The following is an 18243-nucleotide window of genomic DNA, read 5'->3' as shown; positions in this document are numbered from 1 at the left end:
CTTAATTTATAACAGAAGAGCAAGCTTCCACAGATAAATAGGAAGTGCGTGATTTTGAGTATTTACTACTTTTTTTTTTTCCCAAAATCATTATTGCAAATCAGTGTGTTCAAACACACCTTTTCCTCTTTAAGCAAAGCCCCTTAAGGTAATCTTTCCAGAAAGCAGAGTGAAGGCAAACAAAAAAGACGTCTTGACAAACACTTTCTCGCCATCCCAATTTAATAAGCTAAAACAACTCCTGCCTTTACCACTTGGGAATATCAGCAGCAGTCCAACTCTAAGCAACTAAGCTTGTATATGCACAAAATTTAAAACAATTGCCCAACTATGAATGCTATTCCTGGAATTCCTAAACAAGAAACCCTAAGCCATGAAATGTCAGACACTACCTTTGGTCCAACATCAGACTTTTAGCTGTTTAACACCTTAAAAGCATATGCAATTTTTTTATTCTGCTCACTTTGAGCATTAAGTTTTTAAAACACACAACCACAAAAGGTACTTTTCCACAGAAAAGCAAAATTCTTTAACTTGATAACATCTGCAACATGAGAAGGGAAAAGAGAAGGGAAAGAAAGGAAAAGAAAGGAAGAGACAATTCCGTAACCCAATGCATCCCAATGGCTGGACACTCCGGTCACAGAGAGCCTGATTTTTCAGGTATACTGAGCATCCACAGTCCCATATTATTTTAAATAAACACAGGGACTCCCAGCGCCTTTGAATGTCAGGCTCTGAAGTATAAAATACTTTTTGCACTTCACAGAAAAAGCTTCCACCCCATCACAAGCCTGTAAAAAGGATACAAAAGCCAAATCAAGTCAAAATAAAGTTAGAGCAAATATTTATCAGGGCCATAGTAAAACCCAACTAATAATGGTCATTATGATTTCAAACCAGTGTTCGAAAGCAGGAAACACAACCAGAAGCTAACAAAAAATGGAGCTTTATCGTCACCAAATGATCTACTCATTGAAAGGGACAGCCTGTTAAAGAAACACCTCAGACTACTGAAAATGTATCAGGAGCGTAAAACACCCTCCCCTCCAATTAACCAGCTTTTGAGGGAATTATACTTGGTAAAAGATTTGTGAACCTTTTACTTCTCAATGGCTTCAAAAATAACCCAAAAATCTCCAGACCAAACGTTACAACAAGAGGCTAGTTTGATCCCTTTTGTAAACCTTCATGTTCTCTGCAGTGGTAATTCAGGACTAAATACTGGCTTAAAACATTATCCAAAGACAATATTGTTAGTAGAATCATAGAATCATGGAATCATTAAGGTTGGAAGAGACCTCCAAGATCATCTGGTCCAACCACCCCCTACCACCCATGTCACCCACTAAACCACGTCCCTAAGCACCACGTCCAACCTTTCCTTGAACACCCCCAGGGACAGTGATGCCACCACCTCCCTTGGGCAACCCATTCCAATGTCTGACCACTCTTTCTGAGAAGAAATGTCTCCTCATTTCCAACCTAAACCTTGTGTGGTGCAACTTGAGGCCATTCCCCCTTGTCCTATCACTAGTTACCTGTGAGAAGAGGCCAACCCTCAGCTCCCCACACCTTCCTTTCTGGACTTACAGGGGAACTAACTGCACCAGTAACATTCCCTTCAGAAATGGAAGCACTGCACATTTCAAAATCCCGTGGAATAGCAGATGGAAAAGCTTTCTAATTGAGCCCAGTATTGTACAGCAGCCTGTTTGATCAGGCACCTCTGCAGCGCAGTGATGCCAGCCCATAGGTCAAACACAGTATGAATTCAAACATTTGCAGAGAGCCCGCAGCACGCAGAGCTGTTTGCACGGAACATCCTCAGTAAGGTTTCCTGCCGTAGGGAAACCTGTGGTGTTCAAGTTGGGAATACCACAGCATTAAACAACACTAATTCAGCTTAAACTTTTTTAAATTAGAGTTCAAACCCTTTCTTCGGTGTACAGCAGAGGGAAGAGAAAAGTAACGCAGATTGAAAATGTAATTTCCTAGGAAATAAATCTATTTTTACATCATTGAATTTCATGACCAAGACATGATGAACTTTGATATTTTATCCATTTTACCCAGTACATTTGGTAAACTCATACACAGACACATTTATTACATGATGGTAATGATCACTAGTCAGAGCAAAATGGCTGAATGGTCTCCCTACTGCATCACTCAACTTTGCCTGCAGTACATAGAAGGATTGAGTGCATCAATATAACGCAGTTCAATCAACTGCCTGGTAGGTCATCAAAGTCATTCAAAGAAGAATAAAAAGAGTGGTACTGATGTAATTCTATCTTTTTCATGCTACAGTAAGATTTGAATGTCCTACTGCTAAAACGGGCTATGGGCACTACAGAAAACCTTCAGGAATCGCTTATTTGCTTAGTTTCACTTGCATCAGGACAAAAAGTTACCCCAAAACACAGCCTATTATGTTAACGGAAATCCAGAACACCATCAGGGAGTTTCCTATGCCAGGCTTGGTCAGTCAATCAGTCAAAATTCCTCCATACAGTACAGCTTGAATATAGACGTGACAAACTACCACAAAAAAAGAAATTAAGTTTCTTCTTTATACAATTGACCTCCTTTTTTTTTTGGAAGGGAATTCTTATTACTAGCAATGTAGACCTGTCAAATCTCATCTGTTAAGGTTCATTCAGCCCCCGTTGTAGGCTTCCTTCTTGTCGTGTCTTCATCACAGTAGCACAAGTGCTTTCCCCTGATCTGTGAGCTCCTGAACCAACATAGCTGAACAGTTTATCACACACCTGGCTGATGAGATGATAAGGGAGGATAAAAACTACAGTGCTGCCCCATAACTCGGCATCTCTGCTGGTGTTCCCCCATGAGGATGTGCCGTCCACAGGTGAACAAATACTTCCAAGCAACCTGACGTGCACTGGAAGCATCCATCACAAGGCTCACCCATGGGATGTTCCCCTCCTTGTTAGTGAAGGGAGTAAGCCAGGCTACTGTAAAATACTCTGTTTAAACAGAAACCAAACTTAACTGCTTATACACAGTCCAAATGTTTGCAAACAGGGAAGCTCTACCCATGAAGACAAATCAGTAGAGGGACAGTTACATTTCCAGGTCTCTAGGTGTGGACTAGAGTTAGTTTAATAATGAATCCGCCATCCCCAGGTGTACTGGGCGGCGGACCTTACTGCTGTGACAAACCAAGAAGATTACTCATGACCTACTGTGGAGGCAAAGACAGCAGAAGTAGATGGATGCTTTCAGAGCCTGGAAGATACCCTCCAGTGTGGGGAGGCAGATGAGAAATCAGGATTAATCGACCATCTAATTGCTAGGCACAGATTACTCAGCACCACTCATCTTTCGCTCTGCTGCAGAATTGGATAAGTAGGACTGGGGCCATCAAATTCAAGAGAATGCTGGGGAATACAAAGCACTCATCTTACGTGCATTTACATCTATAATATCACATGAGACTATTCTCGAAATTCAGCCATCAATTTGTCTGCTCATATAGAGCTCTCTGAAGTTTTCATCAATTTTAAATATTCTCTCCTGCAGTAGCAGGCAAAGCTGCCCTACAATTCATTTAAAGGCATTTAAGGATAAGACAGTTTTAATGTTATGTGGCTCTCTAACACTTAAATCAATTTTTGTCTGCTTCGTAATTTATTATAGAGACTTTTAAAATAAGTGCCAGCCTTACAACTAATTTTCATGTAAATTACCCTCAAACACCATAAATCTTGAGACATTGTCATGTAAGGGATCAGTTTACCCCTGCTCATGACAACCTCTATCACCCTGTAAGAACATGAACAGTGATAAGCCCAGAGAGGAACAGCAGACAGGCACTGAGGCGAGACTGTCTTCACCGTCAGTAACGCACAACAGATCTCCTGGTTCTTCTTACTCCAGCTCCCAGCTATACAGGAACAACCCCTTCTATCATCTCAGGAGGCTGTTTGGAGGCAAAATATATGCAGGGATGCCAGGCTCCCTGACATCATGAATCTACCAGACTTTTCACTAACATATACACATTGTTTCAAACTGAAGTCCCCCATTTATTTTCTGTGCCAAATCAGGTCCCTTCTTTCTTGACTTGCCTATGAATTTCAGTGGACCAGGAAGCCTCCCCATTGCAAACTAACGGTTCTTTCCATCGTAAAAGGTTGCTTTTCTATCAGCCTTGCCAGGTTACCTATCAGGGACAAAATTTTCCATGGCACTCAAGTTGAGGTCTGAGGACAATCTACAGCCAAATTTCCTGAGAAGAGCTAGAAAAAGAAAATCACATTATTACATCTGTGACAAAGTAGAAGCAATCTTCATTCCCACTAATTCATATAAAAGTTGTAGGCTGGGACTTCAAGCTTGAACAGGAGAGGGAATATTTTCTTTCATGAAATATTTTATTGTGGAAGATGTTAAAATGTATCTAATTAAAATAAAATTTTAAACTTGTGAAGGAAGACATAGCTCATACAAATTTGATAAAGACTTGCTAGAGTGACCAATAACATGAAGACAGACAATTTTCAAGGGTCAAATTTAGACTGATTTGGGGGGAACAGAAAAATACAGAATGAGAAAACACCCTAAGTGTAAGACATCCTGCGCATCCTCATCTATAAGCATTGTTATTTATGCCACCTAGAATACATTCAGACCACCTAATAACCTCTCTTCTCACCCAAACAAGAAGTGAGGATCTTTTGAGCACTTTTCCATAATCATTTCTGTCTGCACTTACGCAATGAAAATGAAGTTTTTGAATAGCTGAAACTATTTTGTTATCAAAAAGAAGAGATACTATGTATCAAACGGAGTAATTCATTTGAAAAAAAAGAAAAAAAAAAAAAGTCTTGTCTAAGTCTCAAAACTGTAAATGATTTAAAAGTTAATTAAATGAGTAGATTGATAGAGAGGCACATAAACCTTAGATTGTGGTCTGCCCTGGGCTGATTAAATATAGAAACAACTCCACTTAAGAAGTTTCACTGAACTTAGAAAGCTTGTCTTAATTTTCACTGTTATCAGGTCTATAAATTGCAGTGGTTCAGATGCAAACTTAAATCAGGAAACACAGGGGCAGTGTTTCAACAAGAAAATTGTTGGGAGTATGTGGAAATAAAGGCATTATTCCGTATTTGCCCCATTTCTTCCATCCTTTCAACAGAAGTGCCAGCCTCTCTGGACCTTTTTATCTTGACCCAGTGCAAGTGTTTTCATGTTTTGCTTTAAGAGATCATAAAAGAACTGCACTAGCACGGGTCATGAAATCTCTGCGCAAAATATCATGGTTAATGTTTGTAAGCCTAAAATACCATTGGGCTGTTTTCAGCTTGGCTGACTGCCCTCCTCCAGGAAGTGGGTAGCCACTACCCTCCTGTCCCCCCCCCCCAAACCACAACCCCTTGTTTAAAAAAAAAAAAAAATCACCATTTTTCTGTGTAGTCTTTTAGAGAAGTGAAGGTATAACAGTGTTTAGGTACAGAAGTCATTCTGTCCTTAGTATTCCACTGGAACACAAGAGTGAAGAACTATTCTGTCACGGGTTGGAAGAGTGACTCTTGTCGCTTTAGAAATGGGAAAAGTTTTGATTTTGTTTGAGCTTGAGGCAATTATTTTATTCCGGTTTCATTCAACATTACAACAGTCATTCTGATCAAAGTCAACCTAGAATAAAACTTATTCAAACGCATGTTTAGGGGCTTCAGTATAGATTTTATTCTAATCCAGAAATACCACAAACCTTGGAAAAGCCTACTTTAATTTTCAAGCTTGTCATTAAAATCTGCCTCCATAAACACACACATCTCAATTTCATATAACTTAGGTTTCAGTAGAAGAATGTGAGAGCTGACAGTTCTTCCACCAGCCTCCAAAAGTTTTCCAGATGTGCAGAGGCATGCACATGTGTCCACATGCATGAAGGAATAAACCATTTATAAAAAGAGTAATTGGTAAAACTTCAGTTTATTTCTAGAGAAATAATCCTGGATGTCAAGTAAAGTACAAAATTTCACTAGAACATCACGACGGCTCTACTGTTCCTGTACATTGTCTCATGCTGTTCTTGCATTTACATTTATGTGACAGGGTTTTAAACCAAACCAGTTGGAGAAGTGAGTCTCTGTTACTGGAGATCATACCACTGTAGCGCAACAAAGCCCACAGGCAGGAAGCCAAAATCATGCTGTACTACACCGTTTTAGAATTGATATCATCAAAACACCAACAGGTGTTAGCAGGAGATGCAGCAGGAATAAATAAGGTGGATCAAAACTGTGAGATTCCTCAGATAACAGAAAACTTGTAGTGTATTAACAGTCATTGCAAATAATTTGATCACGCACCCTTTGTTTAATGACAGAAACTTCCACAGTACAATAATTGGCAACTGGCAAGTTCAGAAACAACTGCTTGAATGTCACCTCTGACCAGTAGAAAGATTTCTCCTTATCTTTGGGGAGTTGTGCATGAGGCCTGTTTTCTCTTTGCATTTTCCATATTCCCTGGTAAACGGAGAATATCACACAACAGGGAGAATGCATTAACCCCAGCCATATTTTCCACTGCTATTTTCAGATTGTCTCTCAACAGAACTAGTTTCTGTCTTTGTGCTGTGTAGCTTTGAAAACAAACCACAAGCTGCTCAGGTATACTAGGTCCTTCAAAACCAAAGGGACAAACACACCAGGAGGTAGAACAAAACTCCTTCTAAACCACAAAGCACAGACTGCTAATTGTCAGTGGCTGCCTACTTATTCCCTCCCCTGCCCCTCGAGACGTGATGTTGCATAACCCTGCTGCTTGTATTTTTCCTAAAGATTGCTATTTGGGAATGCATATTGGGTTATACCAGTAAAGGAAAACCTTTTACAATGGCATAAAAGAGTGCCCAATTACTTGTCTCCAGGAAACCCAACAAACTCACTTTTAAGACCTTGTATATGTGTTTTTACTGCTTTTCTTCACAAAATGCTATTCAAATATCAACTTATTACTGAAGGAAGAATGCCTTGTTACATATTTAATCGTTTATAATTTACTGGCCTTTTGATTTTCCTCCCAAAACAACAACAAAAAAAGTAAGTGGAAAGATAACAATGGGGGATCTTACATTCACAGCAAGGCTTAAGAAAATATGCAGTAATGAAAAGAAAGCTTTCGGTCTCCTCACTTAATTTATGCACTAACAACTGAGAATGACTTCGTTGCTGTCCTCAGGCATAAGCTATCTGAAGATGTGTTTGCATAGTTATCTAATAAATTTTGTTTGCGATTTAGGGTTTTCTATTTATATGAATATACACACATTTATTCTTCCTGAACACATCTCCAGCTTTTACTCTATGCAGACTACAGTTAAACTCTGATGTTGAACTTCTGAGGGTATTTCATTGTCTTGACCCATTTCACACTTGTGCTCTCCTCTCTCCCAGGAGCAAGCCACAGGTGCCAGACACCTGAGAGCATGCAACAGTCCCCAGCATATCCTCTGCCAACTATCACAGCATCTTCACCTGGCGTAATGAGAAGACAGGATGGACAGAAACCCTCCAAAGCTAAGAAGGAAAAAACAATTATTTTTCCTCTGGCTTCAGCTTGCACTTACGTAAGTGAAAAGCATCTCCCCTGGAAAAACAACGATGGCAACAAGACAAGAAGCTCCCCTCCATTTAGTGATCCCTGTCTTATTACCAGTTATTTTGCCATTTGGATTCCCAATTAAAAAAAAGCCACATCTACAACTACTTGAGACTTGCACATGGTGACATTGTATTCTGTTCCTCTTATTCTGCCTCTCAAGTACTACAATGAAAAAAACATCACAGCCTAGTCTCAATCTTTCACCAAGAACTCTTCTTACCAAGAACAGGAGGGCCAAAAGGGGTAATTTTTGAAAATGTCAATAATGAAGGCAGTTCCAAGTAAGTGCAAGTTTATACACCAGCTGCAGTCTACTTACAAGCAGAACCAGAAGAACTGTATTGAGTCAGGGGACAGCAGTACTAAACTAGGCTCTGATCACTTCTAGTGTTAGGGCACAGTTTGATTGTCCTGTGTACCATGCACAGTATTTACAATAAACTATTCCACAACAAATAGTTCATGCAGTTAAAGATCTTTCATTTTTCTTCATTCATGGAGTTTTCAAATTTGAGATCTGCTTTTTTCTGCGCTAGTGATGCAAATGAAGAAAAAAACCTTGCGATCGATGCTATATTGTCTGATAGCTCCCTTTCCAGTATCACCTGAATCTTGCCCAGATTTAAGGTTAAGGAACAGTTACTGCTTTTCTTACATGCTTTTTCAACTGAAGGGAGAAGTATGAAGGGAGTATGATGATGAAGGCTAATGAAGTATTTGTGAAATTACTGCACATTTTAAATTGATATTCTACAAACATTTAGCATGTCTCTGAACCAATGTGTTAGGTTTAAGGTGAAGTTTAATAATGGTATTAATCCATTAACAAAGCCCACTCAGAGCAATCTCCTCAGAAGCCAACTTATGACTGACTGTGGAGGTTCAGTGGCTGAAAGCCAGAACCTTCACGGTGAGAGCAGGCACACAACAGAGAAAACAAGCGCGTGTTCTGCGCTGGTATGGCCTCACCTCGAGCACTGCATGCAGTTTGGGGCACCACAGTATTAAAAGGACATTAAACTATTAGAGAGTGTCCAAAGGAGGGCTACAAAGATGGTGAATCTGTATGAGGAGCAGTTGAGGCCCCTTGGTTTGCTCAGCCCCGAGCAGAGCAGGCTGAGGGGAGGCCTCATGGCGGCCTGCAGCTCCCTCACGAGGGGAGCGGAGGGGCAGGCGCTGAGCTCTGCTCTCTGGGGTCAGCAACAGGACTCTGAGAAGTGATCAACACAGTACTTTGTTGCTGATTTTAAAGTTCTGCTATAGTTTCGTTACTGTTAATGCAGATCATAACAAAGTTTGTTCTCCTCACACAAGAGGCACAGAGCTATACAAACACTGATGAAATCAGAAGCAGGATTGCACCCAAGCTTGTGCCTCAGCTAAAACCATCTACGGTCTCACTGGAAGATGGAGGATGCGGACAATGAGCACAAATGTTTTAGAACATTTATTTCTCCTCATCTTCTCAAAACACAGTTTTACCATAGCCATCTAATCATCAGCGCTATCTTTGCTAAGTTAGTGAGAAGGCTTTTACATGCACCAGTACTCCACCAAGCCTAAAGCTGAATGCTTAACTGCCTTTACTTCCACACGTAGTCTTTTTATAACTGGAAGCATGGTGTGGAAAACAAACATTAAAAACACCCAAAATTAATCAGAATTGAGCTCATGATTTCAATTCAAAGTATTTTTTATATATAACTACCGCATTATGTATTTTAATTCTTATTTGAGAATGTGGATTTTTAGAGCTCATTTCCCACAAATCATTCTGAAATGTTTTTGCTGCCTTCCGTAACAGAAATGAAATATCATCAGCAAGGTCATGATTCAAAGTGACTTCAGGGTAAACTACAAATTCCTGGCAAACCAGACAGTTTCTCAAACATGAAGAAAAGGGCTGATCAGGTTTGACTTGCAGCTTACTACAGATGCTAGTATTTGAACAACGCTCTAAAAGATTATCGCAATCATAACCAGAACAACCCCCTGCCTAAAGGCATTCAGATTAGCAGGAAATCCAGAGGAGTGTTATTTCTTCTGTGCAAAACCAACACCTTGGGTATTAGTAGAACGTGCAGTTAAATTGACCTAAATGGTCTCCATTCAGGTTCTTCACTTTGAAAAGCCGAAACCAGACAAATGTTTACCAACGAAAGTACGGTACCTATGAATATACCAGCTCCACCACATGTTGAACTTGTCACGCCCTCATCTGTCAGTGCATTCCTTACTCACTGCAGCGCAAACCAGATGACACCCGTGTTTGCACTGGTTACTCATACTTCTCCACCCTTCTTTGCTGCCATACTCACTTCACTGAAGGATGTACGCCTTTGAGCAGAAAAAATACCAAGAAGGCATATACTTCTCACTTGTTAGTTTTCAGTTGCACCTAGTGAATCATTATTCTCCAGTGCATTAATGTTTTTTCCTCCATACCACATCCACCTTGTTCATATTTTCACATTTTTCTGAGAGTGAGAGCTTCAAAACCAGACAGTGTTTACACAACACTCCCACTATAACCTTAGCTTTGGCTTCTTTCTTTTTTCCCCCTCTAACACTGGTAACAACAATGGAGAGGGCTGTACTCTAGACAAAGTTGCTGATAGTTAACAGACATGCTCACTAGTATATCACCTAAGCCTACTTAAAATACATCTATAGATTGAAGGGACAGCAATACTCCTGGAGAGAAGCATATATTTATACCTTAACTTCAGAGCATGACAAAAGTCAAGGAACCGGCTTCATAGTTAGCAGCCGTGAGAAAATTTCCAGGTACAACAGTCAGTGTACAAAAAGCTGCTAGAAAAAAAAAGTGCATTCTGCGATGTTACATAACACTTAAGCCAGCTATATTGCCTTTTTATTATTATTTTTATCATTTATCTCCAAAAATTCTCTGAACCTACTGCTTTGAAGAATACTCACTTTCATTATATTCACGTCTTTTAAATCACTCTACACAAGATGAGATTTCTGATATTACCTCTCCCCGTATAAAACTCATTCTCTTCCGTCCCTCTTAACAGACTCCATAATGCAGCTAGTACTATTTCTGCACTAACATGAATGGAAGGTAACCTCATCACCAGATCTTTATTTAATTGACAGTATGTTTGAGTTACACTTCTCTTATCCTTCTGAAGTTACGTCCATTTGTAAGCACCTTTCATGTTTCAGTTCATAAGCCTGTTTATTATTTTAAGCAGGTTTAATATTCTGAGAACTACTATTCGTTTCCTTTTCCTCCATTTTTTCCCCCCAAGCCTATCAAGCCCTAGCAATTTTGTGTAGAAATTCAAGAAAAGGAAATGAGGTTTTAGATATTAAGTGTCTCTTCTTAAATCTGACCTACCTCTTCCATAGTTCTGAAATGCCCCTGAAATGAGGAACCAAGCTCAGCTTCAACTTGTACACAGTTGCTCAAAAAGCAATCAATCCTGTCGTGTAGTAACTGCAAATGAAAAATATGGTTGACAAATGGCTTGCTTTCAAACAGTGCTTTCTCCCTGAAGTCTGTCAAATAATAGAATCCTTGGAAACAACGTTCCCATGGTCGTGGACATTTGCTTCCATGGTATTCAGATAACAACCTGGAAGTTCAATACCATATGTACAAAAAGCAATTCCCTCAAGCTCGACTCCACTGTTCTAGCCATAGAAACGCATTGGTGCTATGTACAATCCTTACACTGTCTCCATCTCTACATTACACATTAAAAAAAATGGTACGTTCATGCTGTGGACATGTTTTGCTTTCATCTGCTGATGCACTGCTGCTTCCACTATTCATAAGGTCTACAGGTGAAGGATATTAGTCTAACCCTAAACCCAGCAGAGTCTCAGTGAAGAGATACTAATAAGTTCAGTTGCATTCAGATCACAAGTCATCCCAATGCATAATACAATCAATCCTAAAAGCAGTCTTCCTTGCAATAGAAGTCTGCAGTGAAAGGTAATTTTTCTCTCTCTCACACACAAAAAAAAAAAAAAAAACCTATGGCAAATTCATCTGGAACCAAGACACAGCAGACCAACTGAAACAAGAACTTACGTGTCAACAGCGAGAGATGCCCCTGAGAATATAAATATTCCAGAGATGCACTGAAGTGAGGGTGCAGAGCTAGTCTCTTAAATAAAGAAAACAAACAAACAACAAAAACAGAAGCAGCTCATTTAAGGACATTCCTGTTAATACTCATTTGCAGAACGTAGTATGATCCACTGTGGAATTTTGTTTCATCTCTAAATTTCTAAGCAATGCAAAAAGCATACCCAGGGAAGAATTACAGTGAAAATGAAAAGGTGCAGATTACAGTAATTGCATTATGAAGAAATTCCAGTGCAGGCCAAGGTAAAGACTGAAGGAAAAAAAACACAACCAAGAACACACAGACAAATTCAGCTCCTGCACAATTGGCTCCGCAGCTATGCCTCAGCATACTGGGAGGGACACAAAAATCCCAACACACAACAGTAAGAATAAATAAATAAATAGATAAGCCACAGAACTGGGCCACTTTGTCACAACCCAAGACAGCCTAAGATACAAGCTTAGACAGATCTTTCCTGTTGCAGAGCAAGGTTGCTCTGAACAGAAGGCTTCATTGCCATACACTGCATGTATATGTGGTTGTCCTGCATAAATAGATGGAAAAAATGCTCTAAGGATCCAAAGAGAAATATACCTGTATCAGCTTCCTATATCTACTATGCATACACCTTTTACTACTCCCCTTGGACCCAGAGCCATGCTGTTCTTCAAGGTTCACTCTTCCAGCCATTCTTGTCTATTCTGCTTTCTTACCAGGCTCCGGGATAACACATCAATACGTTAATCCCTGCTATCAAGAAAGTTTGATAAGAAGGCAGAGTAAGTGTAGGCAAGGCAGCAGCAATAAAGAACTGGGAAAACAGCGTGCTCAGTCACTCAGCAATCCTGCACTGCAGCTGACTTCAGCCTTCACTCTGTCAGCAGATTCCCTTTCTCCTCACCTCCCCAAAGCTGAATCTTACTAACAGAGTTAATCATCAGATAGGAAATTCACATCTCCCTGATAAGGAGATTTGGAAAAAATAGCATTATGTAAGAAGAATATGTTTTGTAGATAATGCAAACAAGAAGATGACTGCAACATCGCACCATGAACTGCTTATTAAGATCCTTCATACCTACTAGGTATGTTCCTACTACATTTCTACTCTAGAAATGCAGCACCAATCCAAAAAAAAGGCTTTTCACAATGAATTTTGATTGAATTATTCCTCCATCCCAAAAGAACTTAGGAATTCAACTACCGTGAAATGTATAAGAGTCAAAGCATGCTGATAAGCATCTCTTCAGAGTACACATAGTGCTAAAGGCAGCTTAGAAACGTTAACATATTAAGTTCCCTAAAATGTTTAAGCACACTGATACTGTCCGGAAAGCATAACCATACCTCCAAGCCTGACAAAACGTGTTCCTCAAACCTTACTCAGATCCACAGGCAACAACTCTCATCGTCAGAAATTCACTGGAATCACGTAGATGCAAATCAAGCACAGAGTCCCCTGGCTGTAATTGCACATGGGGGATAATTTGACTCGGAAATACACAGACAAACATACAGCCAAAAGCTAGCCATCAGTGTTACTTGAGCAAAAACAAAGAAAGTTAGGGGAGTAAAGGGAATGCAAGGGAATTATAAAGAGTGTGCTCTCTGAGACAGCACAGCTCTCCTGACTACGTGTCCAACAGGCAATAAGGGGTTGTCACCATCACCTGTTCCAGCCTCCCCCCACACTCAGCCCATATGACCTCCCCATACTAAGAACTGTTAAAAACAGACATGACTTTAAAACAAGGATGCTTTTTTGATTTATTATTTTTTAATGAATAATAAAAAAGAAGAAATTACTGGTCTAACGAGTGTTGTTATTCGAAGAAACTGCACTCCCTTTCTAGTCTCCCGATGTCAAACTTCCAATTTCCAACACTGGATGTTGTTAAACCTTTGCCAGCTTGACTTCAAAGCCCATTATTCCCCACCTTTACACTCCCAGACAGTGAGCCGATCGCTTCCCTCACCCTTTTGGATCCCCCCAGGACCACAAGCTCCGAGAGGCCAAAGGACAAGGGGTCCGCAAATGTTTCCTACAGCGGGGTGGGCTGCACCTGGCACCAAGACCTCCACCTGAAGGGCACGCAGCAACACCTGCGGACCCCACAGGCAGCCTCCCCTGTCCCCACACCCAGTGAAGGGGTCATCCCCGGCTGCTGCCCACCAAACTCCCCACACCTTTCCCCAGTCACTTGGGGTGCAGGGTCCCCAGCCCCACTGCGTGGGGACTGTCCTCCCGACCCCCATCGCCACCCCACGTCCCTTAGGGCCACAAGGGACGAAGCAAAACCTGGAGGGGCCACCCGGGCGCCACTCACCCGGCTGAGAGACGGAGATGGGGGGAGATGAGGGGAGATGGGGGGAGATGGGGGACGCAGCTCCCCGCCGCCCCTCCTGCCGACCGGCTCCCCGCTGCCTCCCGCTGTCCGCCTTGCGAGAGACGGGCACACGCGGTCCGCGGTGGGGATGGCGAAAGAGAAGGAAACCCAGGGATCTAGAAAATTAAAAAAAAAAAAAAAAAAAAAAAGCAGCAGCTACGATTACGGGAGACGGGCGGGCACGGCGGCAGGTGCAGCCCCACGGCCCGCCTCCCTCACCCCTTCGCCGCCGGCCCCAGCCCGGCCGCCCCTCAGCGCCCCTCGGCGGCGGGAAGGGCCGCCATGTCGGGGCGCCTCGGCCGGCCGCCGGGATGGGGCAGGGGCAGCTCCCTTCCCCTGGCTGTCAGCCCCCAGTTTTCGTCTGCAGCTGGGTTTTGAGCCCAAAGTGGGCTCGGGAGGGAGAAAGAGGTGTTGTTGTGGGCGGTGGGTGAGGGAAATGTCCGAGGGGTGAAACAGCACTGCAGGGCGTAATGGGATGTGTCATGGAAGTCCAGCCGCCCTCCCCACGGCTGTGGGCAGCAGTTCGTCAGCTTTATTGTAAGGGTTTGAGTGAGGGAGATTTATCAAGCGGCTACAGGTCTTACAAAATATCCCCCAGTTCAAAAGAAACCACGCAAAATGGTATCTGGGTTCATCCTCGTGAATCAAATGATTCATCCACACTTGCCGGCATCCCCAGGCACCCAAAGAGCGCGTGTAGCAGGTGTCTAAAAAAGACAAGGAAACTTGCACCTGTGTGTGTTGGCTAGTGTGTTACAACAGGGTTTAAAACTCCTACCATACGCAGAGGTGGGCCACAGGAAAATACTGAAGAGCAGATCTTTTTCACAGCTTTAACTGATTTTGAAATTATGCCGACATTCATCACTTTCAAAAAATTGCCACGCGCAACCAAAATCTCCCGCTCTTTCTCACATGTAAAATTGTAGCATAAAAATTGCAGCTTGTGCACAACAGCGACTTAATGTTACTTGTTACCTTCAAATTCCTAGAGTCTTATTTTTAAGAAACTACAGTGCTTGTGTTAACCCAAACAACACATATGTTGCGAAGTTTATACTAAGAGTTACAATGTTTGCTGGCTTGGTATACAAATATAACTCCTTTGAAAAGTAACTGGTGTTTGCTGCCTGTTAGACTCACACCAGCATTCTTTCCCTTGTTCCTGGAAAGCTCTGAATGGATCTGCTCTAAATTAAATGCTCAGGTACATCATTTGGCTGTGTTAACCATAATACACTGGTCTTTATAACAATGTGAATAGGTATCAAAAAAGATACACAAACAAATATATTCTGTAATTCTTATTTTTGAATACTAAAACACAAGCTTCAGATTTACGTGATTTTTTTTAGCTTCAGCTTGTAAATACTGTTTGGGGGGCTGGTGAATGGAAAGAAGGGCTAATAACCACTTGCACAACAGCCTGATGGCTGACATACAGCCATACGCACCGGAATAACCAAGTACAAGGAGAATTTCTGAGAAACATCAAAGACTTTTTGTGTTTCCATTGCAATAGAAAGCAGCTGTCCATAAAGACTGGAGAACCATAGTATTCTGGTAGCACCACCCCATGCAAATCCATATTCATAATTATTAAGTGCCCTTCATGATCTGTAACAGACCACATGAACAAAGGGCTTTTTAAATCATAATTACAGAAAATAGATTTCTAAATACACCACAAGGCCTATTTAGAAGAAACATAAAGTATTTGTGCTTTGATTTCATTGGTGACTTCAGTCTCAGTTGCTCACACATCACCATAAGGAATTACCCCACTAGGGTCCCTAGCTGCAGCTTTGTTAGGAATGACTCTTAGTATTCATGGCCCTTCTCCAGAGTGCTATGGCAACGCTCTTGCCCTCTGGGACAGTGGTTTTCTGGTAGGTTTTCTTCTCTGGATAAGCAACTGCTAACTCCACACACCAGAAATCAACGAACTTTGACATTTATTGATATCCTGGTTCACACAGCCACAACATCTTCTAAACTCACAGAACTGACACAAACTAAACACAGTTCAATAGCATTAATAAAGAAAACCTAGTTTTCTTGCATTTCAGTTGGAGTGCTCTGCAAGCTTTTATTTCTCCTCACCTGAATCTAATCTATCAGTAAATATCAGAAAAGTAGGCTACTGCTGCAGTTTGCTAGACTAAAAAGTTTTGAGTAAGAGATCATGTGGCATAGGATAGAAAAGGGAATTTTTGAGAATCACTCATAGCTGTTAATAGTAAGAGCTGCAGTGGGGTAACTAGAATCATAGAATCATTCAGGTTGGAAAAGACCTCTAACATCATCCAGCTCAACCTTTAACCTAGTACTGACAAGTCCAGCACTAAACCATGCTATGAAGTTCTACATTTATACATTTCTTGAAGACCTCCAGGGATGTTGAGTCAATCACTTCCCTGGACATCCTATTCCAATGACGCACAACCCTTTCAGTGAATAAATTTCTCCTAATATTCAACCTGAAAGTCCCCTGGTGCAACTTAAGGCCATTTGTCTTCTTATCACTTGGTAGTTGGGAGAAGAGCCCAGTCCCTACCTCACTATAGCCTTCTTTAAGGTCCTCATAAACTACATACATTTCACTCCTAAATAACATACATGTAAGGAGCAGAATTTGAAGACAATTTTGAAAAAGAAAGTTTGGTCAAGGAAGTTGAAATGTGCAAATTCCCATCATCCAGTTGATCATTCCCTGGGCTATTTTCCAGAAGTGAAATTGCATCTCCAACAAAGAGGAACAACTGCTGTTTACCATCTCTCTTTGCTCAAGGTTTTGAGCTGTCATAGGTCTTCATTAAAAATAAATAAATAAATAAAAAATCAGCAATGCCTTTCAGTGCTCATAAAGTTATAGAAGCTACTGATTTTGCAGTTTCTTATTTCTGCCTATTATTATTTTTTTCCAGTGGTTTGAGTTCTTGTATAGTCTGCATTTTAAATGATGAACTTTTTGGTATTTCTGTAAAAAAGAGTCCCTGGTCAATTTTTAATGGTGTTTGTGACACTGATGTGCTTCACTCTGTAGCCAGTACAAGATGAAGGAAAAGATTTTAATTTTAAAAAAGAAAAAATGTCCGTTATGATACACTAATTAATAATGAGGCAAAATAACATTTCAGGAAATACAGAAACTTCTGCAGAAGCAATAGCATCGCTATGTTTCTTTAGACTGTTCATCGGCTTTTTTGGCATTCCTCCTGGAAAGAAGATAGATTTATTTAAACATTAATAAGCCATGTCTTACAAATTTTATTAAAACATGCACACATATTATTTACACTGAGCCTGTTCCTTCTCAATTACTGATTGGTAGGTGTATGACATGCAAGGCTGGATGGAATTCCACGTCACCCTGTAAGCTATGGTGTCTTCAGTGTGCATCAGAAATGTTTGTGAGATCAGTGTGGACAAGTAACCACCCGATCTGGACCCACCTGCCTTTCTTAAGAATTGGATTTTGTTTTTTCAATAGTATTGGGCTGCAAGTCAGAGTCTTATTCCTGACCTTTCTTGCCCTACCATTTTTACTTACATGACACAAAGAGGTTTTCTTACTACAAAGCCAAGAAACTTTCCTCTGAGAGAAAAATAATATTTTTCAAGCTTCATTCCACTTATCCACAATTTTCCTAGCCTTCTCTTCTTCTCCATGCTGAGCAAGTGATATCAAAAGCAGGATGGACATACAAAAGGTGTTCTACAAGAAGAATAAAGCCTTCTCTTCTACAAAAGAGCAATATTTTGAAAAGGCAATTATTTAGGGTTTTTCTTAATGTTAGTTACTACAGGAACAGCAAAATTACATGTCACAGGCTTAGAAGTGAAAAAGGGGGAACTGCTGTCATTAGCTGTTCTGAGACAAGGCCATTTCTGTTTCATCCAGTGAAAAGATTTAGAAAAGCAGGTATTTACAAAAAGCTTTTCAGGGTAATTACAGTGCCTCCAGTTCTTTTTAAAGAAGGCAGACTTAGAGACATATTGAATGCAGCAACACATTTGTGCTTTCTCTCTCACACACCATAAAATGAGGAATCTGTCCGCTTCTGCTTCAGTACATTTAAAACAAAAAGAATAAAAGAATACAG

General features: G+C 40.8%; 1 protein-coding gene across 3 annotated transcripts in view; it reads right to left on the bottom strand.

Annotated features, from left to right (window-relative positions):
• Positions 1-14415, bottom strand: part of SYTL5 (synaptotagmin like 5) — an 88454-nt gene extending 74039 nt beyond the window's left edge. The window contains exons 1-2 of one of the 3 annotated variants that reach the window (XM_084507178.1): positions 14357-14415; positions 14078-14253 (exon numbers count right to left, since the gene is read on the bottom strand). The gene's annotated coding sequence lies outside the window, so the exon portion shown is untranslated. Of the gene's footprint in view, positions 1-13097; positions 13328-14077; positions 14254-14356 lie in introns of those variants that run through there. The other 2 variants (XM_084507180.1, XM_084507179.1) reach the window with 2 other exon arrangements.
• Positions 14416-18243: the final 3828 nt, after the last annotated feature.

Source organism: Aythya ferina, assembly GCF_964211825.1.
Source record: "Aythya ferina genome assembly, chromosome: 1".
In the NCBI taxonomy this organism is placed as follows: Eukaryota; Metazoa; Chordata; class Aves; order Anseriformes; family Anatidae; genus Aythya; species Aythya ferina.
Note: the sequence above shows the minus strand (reverse complement) of the source record. Positions and strands in the feature narration are given on the sequence as shown.